The following is a 15,046-nucleotide window of genomic DNA, read 5'->3' as shown; positions in this document are numbered from 1 at the left end:
TACAAGGTTTTTAAAACTGACTCGGTGATCGAACTGGTCAAGGGTCTGGTTACTGGGTTCAACAGTTTTGGGAGGGGGGGGGGGGGGGGGGGGGAGAATCCGGTTTTTGGGGAAAATGAAATTGGTCACCTGACTGGTTTCTGGTTTTTCCAGTCTGACCATCTGGTCCGATCCGATTTTGAAAACCATGAAACACATTGCAATTCATAGAGATGCAAATAAATCGAATCGGATTTAAATTAGGGTATATCTGAATATGATCTGATACTATAAACAGTAAATCCGATCTGATCTTACAAATATTGATTTGAATTTGAATCTAATGAAAAAGTCAAATATTCGGATCTGATCTGATTCGATTTAATTTAAAAAATAAAAAATATTAAAAGAAAAATAAAAAATAACATATATATATATATATATATATATATATATATATATATATATATATATATATATATATGACCCGAAGATCCGAAATAGGAGATATCCGAATCCAAGACTTTGTTGGATCGGATCCATTTGCACCCCCAGCAATTCAAACTAAAGAACTTCAGCGTTACAAAGACTTTGGATTGGAATTCTTTTTTTTTTTTTTTTTTATTCAAAGAAGGTAACTACAGGTTGTGAAGACTCGACACATTTCAACCCTAAGAAGAACAGTCCCCACTCTCCACCTAAGGAGGAGGTGACCCAAGGCCCGTTCTTGACATGAACTTCTCTTGGTTTTGCCCAGGTTCAAGTGGAGTCTCAAGTCCTTGGTGTCTGGATTTTACCTACCCAACCCAGACTATCCCCCTAAGATGGCTCTTTTGGCATGCATAGATACATGTCTTTTATATACGTTTATGGGTGTATATGTATGTGTGCATATGCATGTATGATGTATTTACATATCCATTGCATAATTAAAATAAGCAGCCCAATGCATGAGGCACCCACCACAGATATAGGGTCTGGGGAGGGACAGATGTATACCATGGTTTTTAAAACCGGATCGGATTGGATGGTCGGACCAGAAAAATCATGAATCAATTAGGTGATTAGTTCCGTTTTATTCAGAATCATTATGTTGCCAAAAACCTTTGGTTTGGTCAATAAATCATTAATTCAAACAGTCAAACCATTTGCACTGTTCAACGGTTTTAGTTGTTTTTTATTTTTTTTAATTTTTAATTATTTATTTATTTATTTATTGTCAAAACAGGCCATTCATTTGATTCAAACAACTGGACCATTCACCCCGAGAATCAGACCCCTAATCAGTTCATTGTCCGATTCAATTTTAAAAACCTTGATGTACGCAGTCTTACCTTTACACATACAAAAAGGCTGTTTCCAATATCTAAATCCTGGTCACCCAAGTCACAATGGAGCAACGCAACCATTGTGCCCCAAAACCTAACTCGTTCATTTCATAATTCTCTCGTACAAAAATATGTGAGAGACAATTAATTGCATCCCAATTTATCGAGGACAATTATTTACCCATTCAATTTAATAGTATAATTATTGGTACACCTCAACTCCTTTGCCATTAAGAAAATGCCCCATCAAATACCACCTTAGTCATTAGTACGGGAATTGATGCTCCTTAAGAAAATGCTCTGTTTATTTGCAGTGTAAATCTAAATTAGATGCAAAATTTACACCCATCTTAGTTTTGCACCCATTTGTTAATAACCCTGGTTTGCTCTCCTACTTGATACAAAGTTTATACTTTATCTTATTCACACTCTTTGGCACTGCAAATCTTGCATCTAAAAATCTGATCTGACACAAATAAATAACCACCATCCTCCTACCTTGGTTTTATCTATCTATACTACTTTAAAAAGTACTAATGGCCTCAAGAATATTTCTGTAATTTTCTAAGTATAAAATTTATCCCTCTATATTTAAATTTATTGATAAAAAATGAGGGCAAATAAGGTATTCGATTCTTGATATTAAATGATTTTAAAAGATGTAATTATAAGATATACAATGCATTCAACTCTCTCTCATTAAATCCAACATTTAAATTATTAACTTGCATTCATGTTCATTGAATCATATATTTAAGTCATTTTTGTTTCTCCTTATCATTAAGTTTTATTAAATAAATTTATACTTAATAAATTAATAATTCCAATAACATAAAAACTTATACTTTTAAAGTCTACCTAACAAAAATAGTGTCTTCATCTAGGTGATAGTAATAAATTAAACCATTTTAGGTCAAATGGGTCAATCCATGTTGCCACAATTAAATAAAAATGAAAAAATAGAAATTAAAAATTTGACATCATTTTTAACATACATATTAAACAATAATAAGTATGATAAATAAGAAATACTTTTATTAATGATGGAAATGAAATGTAAATTTCAAACCAATTAGAAATAAAAACATTTTCCTATTCTACTCATTAAATCCTATATTTAAGATATATTTTTCTCATCATTAAATTCTTGTAATTAAGTCCAAAATATTAATTTTAGTAGTATAAAAATAAATATTTTGAAAACAAAACCATTTTCTTCCCTCCTGGTGGTGGGCAAGCAATTCGACCATTTGGGTCAAATGGATTAATAAATAATGCCATAATTAAATAATAAAAAGTTAAAATAAATAATTATGAAATGTAAGAAGTATTTTTATTAATGATGAAAATTGGAATGCAAACTATAAAATCTACATAGAAATGAAATGATGTCAAAGTCAAATATAAGTTTTTGTTGTGTCCAATATGGATTAAGAGTCCCATGTTGGCAGGAACCACATAAACCTCCGATGAAATGGCGAGGGTTTTTATAATTTGAAATGTAGAGTCAGTTGTCAGATTGTTGGTTTATAGACCAACTTGTAGCCTAATTTTAAATGTACAGCTGGCTCCGACTATATTTTTCCCTAATTTAAAGCTAATCCAAAAGCAAAGCTATTTTCTTATCTAGATGGTGGGTCAATGATCCAACTTTTTAAAGAAACCCATGATATCATAATTGAGTAATAAATATTTAAAAAATGATAGAACACCAAAAATGAAAATGTACAAAATTTTGTCGAAAACATTTGAGAACATTTCTGATGTTATATATTCATCATATTAAATAAAAATAATTGTTAAAATAAAAGTTATTTTTATTTATGATAAAAATGCAATACAAAATTTAATAATAATAATAATAATAATTGTTATTTTCTACAAATATTTAAGTTTATTTTTAATCATATTGTTACTTTTGTTAATTTTCAATTTCTATCTTAACTATATATCTAATATTCAAGTAATTAATATGAAGAAAATTTTCTCACATGCAACGCATGTGCTTAATTACTAATCTCATATAAAGTGGGGATTACATTATTTTGCTCCTATCTTACTCCTGCCAAATTAATAACCTTCCTTTTGCCTCCATTTTCTTTCAGACCACATCACTTTAGTTTCTAGTTTACTTCTTACAAACAAATAAAATAAAGTCAATATAAAATAAAAATAATTCAGATATTACACTCAGCCCATCTGCACTCCCTACATTTACATTTTACACCAATGCAAATGAAATTTGCACTGCAAACAAATCGAGCCTTACCGTCACATTTAAGTATTTATTATTTGTATTTGTAAAGCTTCCTCATCTCTTATCTCTTCTAATTCTTGACTGTATATTTTTGTTATACCTTTTATCGTGAACAGAGTTAGCTAGTATCCATGTTTATGATGGTGCGCGATCTGGAAGCTCCTAGCTGGAAGATCACTGGGGAACTAGTTGCGTAGAGAGCTAGACCGAGCTGCAAGACAAAGGATCAAAGAACATAGGGTGGCTAACCCGGTGAGGTCGCTCTGATGCTTAAGTCAGTATTGTATTCTGCTTGTAAACTGAAAGCTTGAATGATATAATGCAAGTGAGCAAGTAATCGCGTATACCTGAGTCTTGGGGGTTGATGCCCTTATATAGCTGGGTTGTCGTAGGTCTCGCGAAACGCTCCCGAAATTCTTGGCCCATGATGTAGGGATCCATTCCGCTTTGAAAGGGGGTAACGCACCAATTAATGAGGCTCACCATTTCCCTCTGATTCGGGTGGGGTAAGGATGAGGCCTACAGTTACGCGACATGATCCTGAGAAGTTCAGCGATGACTATTAAGCTCCCAGGCTCAATTACATGGCACTTCGGCACAAGTGGGTATTGAGGTGCTCCGGGTCTGAAGTGGCCGAGCACTAGAGGTCCCCTGATCTGCTGATGTGGCACTATATGCCGATTTGTCATTTGGTTGGCAAGTTGCGTCCACGTGTCCCTTAAATATTAGGTTGGGCCAAATCACCCTTCATCAATTGCCCCCCACTCCCCATACCAAGGGTCCTAACCTGGTGCGGGGAGTTCATGGCGAGCCCAGGTAGATTTGGCATGACTTCCAAGCAGTTCGAAGGGTGGCTCTTCGATCGGACCTTCATGACCCACTTGGCTCAACCAGGGAATATCCAGATCGTGTATCGGGTATGCGTGAATGTCACGACATTTATAAACTCTGCGAACGTCAAAACACGCGCTCAACTGATTTCGATCTCGGGAGGGGTGCATCCGGTTTTCATGGGAGCCGTCGGATCATGTAGATCTTGACCGTTGAGTCCCGATCACGGTGGCTATAAATAAGGGCCAGAGGGGCCCATTTTTCTCGCCACTTACTGCGTGCTCGAGTTTGTTGAGGTCGCACTTCAGTCTTCCAGGTCGGTGTTAGTTGACCTTGCACCCGAGGTCTTTTCACTTCCTTCAGCATTCTTGGTGAGTTCGTCCCTGTATGTTTCCGTTTCCTGTTGTCCTTTTCCTCTTAGTTCGGAATGTCTAGCATTAGCTTAAGTAGTCTTTTTTATGAGAGTGAAGAGTTCGTCGGGGTCGAGGTGGGCACCTCGGTGCAGGCTATAAAGTCTCACCCTGCCGAGGTGAATGCCTCAATGTAGGGTTTGGACTCCAACCCATCCGAGGCAAACTCACCTCGGCAGGAGCGCGAGGCTTCCGGCAAGGGGGCCTCCACTCGCACCAGGATTGGGGACCAAATAGCTTCGGCCCTTCCATAATGATGGCTGACAGACTCTTGTCTCTAGTAGCTCAGTACAACATGTCTGACAACCTTGTGTACAGTTTCCCTTTAGGATAGTTTCCTTGAGACCATGGTCGTGACGAGATCGTGGTGTTCAAGGAGTAGCTTGTAGCTAGGCTGCGTTTCCCACTTCACCCTTTTATCATCGAGGTCGTCAAATTTTTTGACATCACCATAGACCTGCTCCATCCTAACTCGAGCCGCAACATTGTAGGTACCATTTCCCTTTTCCACGATTATAACCGGCCTTTGACCCTCGACATTTTTTCTTCGATCTACTCCAACAAAAAGAACTCCGCCTATGTCCTACCGGAGAATAGGCGAAGTTACTACATGTCTCCCAGTCCTGGCTACAAAATTTGCACGACCTCCCCAACAAAGTCTTGGCCTGGAAGAGGCACTACTTCGTAGTTCGTAATACTGCGGGGTGGCCATTCCCAACCCACTGGAGGCCTGCCATTCAAGACCTCGACATCAGGTTGGACAAAGAGACACAGGAGGAAGTCCGATCTTGGGCAAAGCTCGGGTTGAAGTTCGAAAACTTCATGTCCGAAGAGAAGCTCGTACAAGCTGGGCTGAGTCCTCCTGGTAGGTCGCCATCTTGGTGCATGCACTTATTTTCTTCTTCATAGCTTGTCTTGATTTTGTAATTGATCTGTTCGTTACCTTTTGCAAGAGCCATGGCTGGTAACCCTGCTATCGAGCTCTTCGAAAGCATGAAGAAGGGGAAGAAGAGGAAGGCCTCCAAGAAGGCTCGTAACCATGAGGCTGCCACCACATCCAACATCGACACCACTATTTCCGAGCATCCTCCCATAATTGACTTGGTCGAGGAAGACCAAGGTAGGGCTTCTCCGCCTCACCTACCTGAGGAGACTCTAATGTCCGAGCCCCAGTCCACTCATGTGGTCACCCCTTCGAGAGATGACTCCTCCCGGGCAGCTCGGAGCATTTTGACCCCGAAGTTCAGTCTCCTCAAGAGTAAGGATGCAGTCTTTGCCGAGGAGGTCGTGCAATGAGCCGATCTACCGGTGGCTCAGCTCAGGGCCAGAGCGGCGACTCACTGTATGGTGGTAGGTATCTGATCCTTGGACTGTACTCTTTATTTCTCTTTCTTGGTACTTAGATTTTGTTTCTTCCTTGGTAGGTGAACTCTGCAATCCACGCTCTGGCTTGCCAATCCGAAGTGCAGCTGAAGTGGGCCCTCCAGGCTGAGAAAAGCTCCAGGAGCATTCAATGTGAACTGGACTTAGCTCATGGCAAGATTCATAAGCTGGAGAAGGATGTACAAGCTCAAAAGGAGCTGATCATGCTGTTAAGGGAGGAGAAAAAAATCTCAAGGAGGAAAGGGAGGCCCTCCAGAGGGAAAAGGAGAACCTCGAGGTGCTCGTGAAGGAGCGCACAAAGATTTTCGATGACGCGATAAGGACGCTAAGGTCTAGGCCGTCAAGGAGTACAAGTCTTCGGAGGAGCAGCGTAAATTACTGATCGAGACCGACACAACGGCCTATCACAAGGGCTTCAAGCTCAACAAGACATGGCGTGAGTTCCCCAAGCTTGACCTCAATGTTATCACCACATCTAGGGCCACCGAAGAGATGTCCAGGGAGGCTTCTAATGACCCGAACTCTGAGTGACAACAACCTCCTTGATGAAGAGACAGCAAAGGAGGGAGACAGAGACACTGCCACCGAGGATCGTATGGAGACCGACCAGCATTTTATAGTTACTGATGGGGATGAGGAGCCCCACGTCTATTGATGTTTTATCTACCTCTTTTCTTGGACCCCCCTGTACATATGTGATGTCCCGAGCCTCCAAGCTCGACTGTAGCTTTTTTTTTTTTTGCATGTACTTCGAACTTCCTTTCGTTAATACAATGTAATAGTTTCAAAAATTCTTGTTATGCAAAAATTTTCTAAGTATGGATTACTCCCGAACTCCCGAGTAGGAATAACCCGATCTCAATGTATGCCGAAGTGAACAAACATTGTAGGGTATATGTCCGACCTGTCTAGGTCTTACTAACAGGTACTGACCTAGGAGGGACCGGAACCTGTAAATTTCCCTCACTCTGATGGGAAGATTGGCGAACACTCTGATGAGGTTGTTGATTCTAGGTTTGATTCTGGTACTGACCTGGTTGCTGGTTCGGCTACAATGGTGGAAATTGTTGTTGGTACTGTTGATAGAAATAGTATTGTTGAAACTGTTGGAATTGATGCATCTACTGCATCTGAATCTGCATGGTTCTGACACTTTGAACTAAATCGTCGAACTGGTGGTGCTCTACCCTTGGAGGAATCACCGAGGGTTCCGAGAATGTGGTGTTTACTTGGGGTAGTGGGATGTTTATCTACTAACTCGTCTACTACATCGACACGGTGGAGACCCCTGAGATAGTGAGGGGGATGGTGAATTGCCCGATAGTCACTGAAGGGCCTTGAGGGAGTGATGATGGGTGGTCCTTCCCCCCAATGACGCTCATGCCGATGCCCTTGCTAGTGTTTCTTGAGGATGCCATTAAGAGAGAGTAAGATGTGGTGTGAGGTTGACCATTTGATCATTTCCTACAGACGGCGCCAATAGATGGTGCGCAATTTGGAAGCTCCTAGATGGAAGATCACCTGAGCACTAGTCGCGTAATGAGCTAGACCGAGCTACAAGACAAAGGATCAGAGAACCCGGGGTGGCTAACCCGGCGAGGTCGCTCCGATGCTTAAGTCAGTATTGTATTCTGGTTGCGAGCCAAAAGCTTGAATGCTAGAATGCTAATGAGCAAGTAATCGCGCGTACCTGAGTCTTGGGGGTTGATGTCCTTATATAGCTGGGTTGTCGTAGGTCTCACGAAACGCTCCCGAAATTCTTGGCCCGTGATGTAGGGATCTGTTTTGCTTTGAAAGGGGATAACACATCAATTAATGAGGCTTACTCTTTCCCTCTGATTCGGGTGGGATAAGTTTGAGGCCTACAGTTACGCGGCGTGATCCCGAAAAGTTTGGAGACGACTGTCGAGTTCCTAGGTTCAGTTACAAGGCACCTCAGCGCAAGTGGGTACCAAGGTGCTCCAGGTCCGAAGTGGCCGAGCACCCGAGGTCCCCCGATCTGCTGACGTGACACTATATGCCGATTTTTCATTTGGCTGGCAAGCCGCCTCCACGTGTCCCTTACATATTAGGTCGAGCCAAATCACCCCTCATCAGTTTACACATCTTATATGTTACCAAGTTGATTATTTTAGTTATAACTAGTAAAAGTGCATGTGCATTGCACGTGGCTAGACTTGTTCATGGGTCGGGTGGCCCGACGGGCCGGCCCGGCCCGGCCCGACCCCCAAATGGGCTTGAACATGCTTATAGGCTCGTGGGCTTAAATTTGAGCCAAAAAGCCCGGCCCGCAATAAATTCGAGCCGGGCTCGGGTTTTGTCAAAATAGCCCGGCCCGACTTAATATTAAACTTAAAATTAGTTATGTGATTATGTCCATTTGAATAAATTTTTTTATTTAAGAATGTAAAATTGTGTTTTAAAATATAAAAGAAAGGGAAAAATACCATCTTGTATGCCCATTGTTCATTTAAATAGAAAAAAAAATACTATCTGAATTTTTTCAATTAGGTCGGGCTTCAGGCTTGGGCTCGGGCCCAAGTTATAGGCCCGTTGGTCGGGCCGGGCTCGAGCTCGAGCTCGGGCCTAGTATATTTTCATTAGTGACAAATGAAAGCCCGGCCCGAGCCCAGCCCAGCCCAGCCCATGAACAGGTCTACACATGGCAATATCAAATGATGATGATGATAATAGTTAACAACCAAATGACCTTACTGGTTAAATCATTAACCTATTTAACCATAAAAAATGGACTATGATTAAGACATTAATTCATTTTTTCTTTGTATTTTAGCCATTTCTATTTTTACTAACAATAATTCTTATTTTTCAAGCATACTTTTGTTTAATATGAATAATGTATAATATTAATGCATGCTCAATTTTTTCTATAAAATTTATAAAAAATTCTATATTTTTATTTTTATTATTTAATTTATGAGATAATAAAAATTACTTATTTACCAAGAGGAAATGCAATTCCAATATATTGTTTGAATACTGGTTTTTAATATTGTGGCCAAATCAATTCCAATATATATATATATTCTTGTTTGCATTTTTGTAAATTTCTTATATGATAAAAATAGTTGAAAAAATACTTATATTTTTTGTTTTTCTTTATTTCAACTATTATATTTTCTTTTCCTTTTAATAATTTATTATTTTTTAAATTAAATTTGATCGTATCAAATTTGGATGTCCAACATCTTGATCGGATTCAGATTCGAATCAATATTTATGAGATCCAATAATATCTTCGGATCGAACCAAGTTTAACCCCTACCAAACCACTTGCCTACTTTGACCTAACTAATTAAATCATTGAACCATTTGACATGGTTAGTGGGGTCATGTGTTAGACATTAATGCTCTTTATTTTTTATCCTAATTTTTATCCCATTTCTATCATTAATGAAAATAATTCTCATTAATCAAATTTTTTATATGATGAATATATAATGTTATAGAATGTATCCAAAATTACCTACAAATTTCTACATTTTATAAAATTTTATGTATTTTATTATTTAATAATAATGTCATGTGTTGATCCATTTGACATGGATACTTGAACCACTAATCCACCACTTGGATGGAAAAACCATTTTTTTCATTTTTGGTTGATTTTAAATCAACTATTGCATTTTCATCATCATTAAAAGTAATTCTTATTTTTACACATGGTAGTATCAAATGATGATGATGATAATAATCAGTAACCAAATGACCTTACTGGTTGAACCATTAACCTATTTATCCAGGAAAATGGACTATGATTAAGACATTAATTTATTTTTTTTCTTTGTATTTTAGCCCTTTCTATCTTTACTAATTGGTTTCATTTTACCCAAAATCATTTTTTTTTGCCAAAAACCTTTCATTTGGTTAGCAAACCACTGACCCAGCCAATTAAACCGTTGAACCGTTGATTCAGACAACAGTTTTTTGCTGTTTTTTATTTTTATTAAATTCTTTTATTTTTTCTGTCAAAGCTGACTGTCTGTTTGGACCGGACTGTCGGACTGTTCAACCTAAGAACTGGACCCTAGAACGGTTTCCTAGCTGTCCAATCCAGTTTTAAAAACCTTGTCTCTACCTCAAACATTTTGGGTTGATCAATACGATTATGACATACAACTGTTATTTGAACATTGATAATTTATTTGATAGCCAGGATTCATAGCCTTTTATACAGGGGCGGAGCTAGGATTTTCTATTGAAGGGACAAAAGAATAATAAACAAAGATAGGAGGGCCAAAAGTTAGTAGAGATGAATATGGGACCAAAATATTGGTGAGGGTTTAAGAGGGTATTGTAGGGATTTTCAAGGCATAGCCTCCGCCACCCTTTGGTTCCGCCCCTGCTTTTAGAAACCCTCGAGCCATCTCCATCTCCAATCTACTGGTTTAGACTGAAACTGATTCATATACAATGGCATTACAGGGTTCTTTGTGGGTCGTTTTACTTTTCTGTATGAAAGTCCTACTACTGGATTTGGATTTTGGGTCTTTTTTGATAGAATACATTGCAATTTATAGGGATGCAAACAGATTGGATTCGATTCGAATTAGGGTATATCCGAATCTGATTTGATACTATGAACAGAAAAATTGATCCAATCTTACAAATATTGATTTGAATTCAAATCCAATAAGAAAATCAAATAAAATAATAAATATTAAAAGAAAAATAAAATACAATAATTTAAATAAAGATATATATATATATATATCCAACTTTGGATCGGATCCATTTGCACCTAGCAATTCAAAATAAAGAACAGGGTTGCAAATACTTTGAATTGGAATTTCTTTTTTTTTTTATTCAAAGAAGGTAACTACAGGTTGTGAAGACTCGACACATTTCAACCCTAAGAAGAACAGCCTCCACTCTCCACCTCAGGAGGAGGTGACCCAAGTCCTTGGTGTCTGGATTTTAACTACCCAACACAGACTATGCCCCCTAAGATGGCCCTTTTCTTTTGGCATGCATAGATACACGTCTTTTACATATATTTATGGATGTATATGTATGTGCGCATGCATGTATGATGTATTTACACATCCATTGCATAATTAAAATAAGCAGCCCAGTGCATGAGGCTCCCACCATAGATGTAGGGTCTGGGGAGGGACGGATGTACGCCATGGTTTTCAAAAACCAGACTGGACCAGATGGTCGGACTGGAAAAATCGAGAACCAGTTAGGTGATTCGTTGCATTTTACCCTAAAACCGTTATTTTGCTAAAAATCATTGATTTGGTCAGTAAATCGCTGATTCGGGCGATCAAATTGTTCGAACCATCCAACGGTTTTGGCTGTTTTTAATTTTTTAATTTTTTGTCAGAACAGGCCATTCGTTTGGTTTGAACAGTCAGACCATTCGATCCGGGAACCAAACCCCTGACCGGTTCATTTCTAGTTCAGTTCTAAAAACCTTGATGCACACAATCTTACCTTTGCACATACAAAGAGGCTCCAATATCTAAACCCTGATCACCCGGGTCACTATGGAGCAATGCACCGTTGTGCCCCAAAGCCTACCGCATTCATTTCATAATTTTCTGGTAGGCTTAGTTTGGAAAGAATACAAATACAAATATGTAGAGTGCAAAATCTTGTATTTTGTAGTATTTTGAATGTATTTATACTGTACATTTTTGTATTTGTATTCCTTCAAAACTGAACCATAATAAAAAATCAGACCAAAATCTCCCCCAGTCAGACATGTGGCTCTCCTCTATTTAGACACCTATCTTCCAAACCATGAAATAAATTAGACATATATCTTATTCTTATTAGTTGTCTTTTCAAATTTTCAAAGAGAAGTTAATATTAGGAGATAAATTCAAAAATTCTGTTGGAACCAAGTCAACCCCACGTTCACGCCAGACTCTAAGTCACGTCCAGAAATCTACATTCTCATTCAATCTATCACAATCTATCAGTTTCAAACTCTAAATTCTACACCAGTCTCCAAAGTCTTTGCATATGATGTTCTCCAAATCTGTAATTTCTCAGAGCTTATGTTCACTTCATTGGAATTCTTACTTGGATGTTTTCAAGTTCAACCACTTAGGTAATTTTACATTTCATCTCATTGTATCTTATACGTATAGAGTTTTGAGTTTGGCAAACATGTTTCTATTTTGTGTTTCATTTATTTTATCAAGTTGAACTCTATTTTCTCAATCTTTGTCTCATGAATTCTATCTCATGAAAAAAAAATATATATATCTCAAAACATTTATTTGAATTTTAAAACATTTTCCAACGAACTCATCAGCACCCTTACATCGAAACTGCAACCGAGAAACTAGAGATCGTCGGCCATGGGCAATCGCTTATGGGTGGTCGTTGGTGGCCGGGAAGTTCATACGACCAGTGTACAGGAAGCCAGATACGAGGTGTTTTTTTTTTAAATACAGGCGACCACTGTCTCTTCTTTAATGTTAGATGAGATCGTCGACCACCGGCGATCATTTATGGGTGGCCTCCAGTGGCCGGGAAGGTCATACCATCGTTGATGACGCCGCTGATGGTCGAGTTTCGCACGAACCGTTGCCTGAGAAGACAACAGTTCAATTGAAAATGCTGCGTCCCACTACTTCTTTTGTACACAGTAATCAATATTTATAAATGATAATTAATAATATTAATAATAATCATTAATGATTATTCATACATGCAAAATAATAATTTAAATAGAAGAAATAATTATTATACTTGGTTGGAAATCAATTTCCTTTACAATAATAATCACTATTAATAAGAACAATAATAACAATTATAAAAATCACTAATTAAAAATAATAGTATTCTTTAAATAATTAATTAAGTCAATATTTTAAAAGGAATAATCTTAAATAAATATTTCATTGATTACTAACATAGTTAATAATATTATTAAATAACAAAAAAGATTAATTAATTACTAAAATAGATTAAAAATTCATAAATGTGCTTAAATTATTACAAATTTATTAAATAATGAATTAGCTTAAAATTATAAAAATTAATAAATGAATTATGAATGAAAATAATAAAAATTAATAAAAATGACTAAACAATTAATACAAATGTTGGAAATCAAAATTGAGTGAACTTTCCCATACTAACCCATTCACTAGCTAAATCTTTGTAATTCAATTTCTTAATTCAAATATAAATATAATTATTAAATAAATAGTGAAACTCAAATAAAATAATATTACTGTAATAAACAAAAAATTGTAAAAACCAAATGATACATACATGTGACTGCCCCGTTAAACACTAAAGAAAATATGATAAGTCTCTTAAATCAAATGAAAAACTTAACCTAAAATTTTAATATAATCGATTTAAAAATTAACAATTTAAAATAGTTCATATTAATGACCCCATACTAAGTACAGGAGTCATGCCTACTTCAATTTAATAGTATAATTATTGGTACACCTCAACTCCTTTGCCATTAAGAAAATGCTCCATCAAATACCACCTTTGTCGTTAGTACGGGAATTGGTGCTCCTTAAGAAAATGCTCTGTTTATTTGCAGTGTAAATCTACATTAGATGCAAAATTTACACCCACTTTAGTTTTGCATCCATTTGTTGATAACCCTGATTTGCTCTCCTACTTGATACAAAGTTTACACTTTATCTTATTCATGCTCATTGGCACTGCAAATCTTGCATCTAAAAATCTGATCTGGCACAAATAAATAACCACCATCCTCCTACCTTGGTTTTATCTCATATAAAGTGGGGATCACATCATTTTGCTCCTTCTTACAAACAAATAAAATAAAGTCAATATAAAGTAAAAATAATCCAGATATTACACTCAGCCCATCTGCACTCCCTACATTTACATTTTACACCAATGCAAATGAAATTTGCACTGCAAACAAATCGAGCATTACCGTCACATTTAAGTATTTATTATTTGTATTTGTAAAGCTTCCTCGTCACATTTAAGTATGTTTACACACCTAATATATTACCAAGTTGATTATTTTAGTTATAATTAACGATCGTTTTGGTGATTGAGGCTGCATCAAAATAACTGGGCCCATTTGTCTAGCCTAGTCCAAAACGAAAGTATCCTGGCCAGGAATTTCCATCCCATAAATCCGGCGGTCTGGGCTGGGCTAGTATTCCTAGTATATTGTGCTTGGTGAGGCCCATGCCTGGGCCATCCTAGCTAATTGCCACCCCTACTGGTAGCGTAGTTGTGGACTCCATGACCCATGGTTGTCCAATTGAGATCAAATAATGAGTTTATGTTCAAAAACTCTTTTTTTTTTTTGTTTCTTTAGCCACAAGGCCCACAACCCACAGACAAATTGGTCGAAGTCCCCAACTCAGTAAGGCCAAGCGGCCACCCAAGCTCAAACAACTATGCTTCAAATGCACCCTAGAAGAAGACCACAGAACTAGCAATGGAAAGAAGATAATGACCATCCTGTTTGACAATTTATGGCTCAACTTTCTTCTCAAAGCACCTCTAATTGGGTTGTGGCGTCAGGCGTCAGGCCGCTATCTGCATTTTTATGCATATATAATGAAGAATGAAGATTAAAGAAGTTTTCTCTGTTGAATGAAACAAAAGCAAAATGACAACCGCCTTGAACTACATCATAAAGTTACCAGGCTTAATTAACTCAATGACCAACATTCTCAGATTTGCATGAAAACCATCATTAAATGCAAGTGGCTCTTAATCCATTGCGGGAGACTACAGGGAACTTGCTCTGTTGAGAACAATGAACCAATCAAGACTCAAAAGACTATAGCTTGCATTATCTAGTTCTACACATTTGATCTAATGTATACTCGCCATCAAGAAGCTAAGTGTTGTGTCCACGCTTA

This window comes from Nelumbo nucifera, chromosome 1, assembly GCF_055504915.1.
Source record: "Nelumbo nucifera cultivar China Antique chromosome 1, China Antique-T2T, whole genome shotgun sequence".
NCBI lineage: Eukaryota > Viridiplantae > Streptophyta > Magnoliopsida > Proteales > Nelumbonaceae > Nelumbo > Nelumbo nucifera.
The sequence above is the reverse complement of the archived record's forward strand: the minus strand, read 5'-3'. Positions refer to the sequence as shown.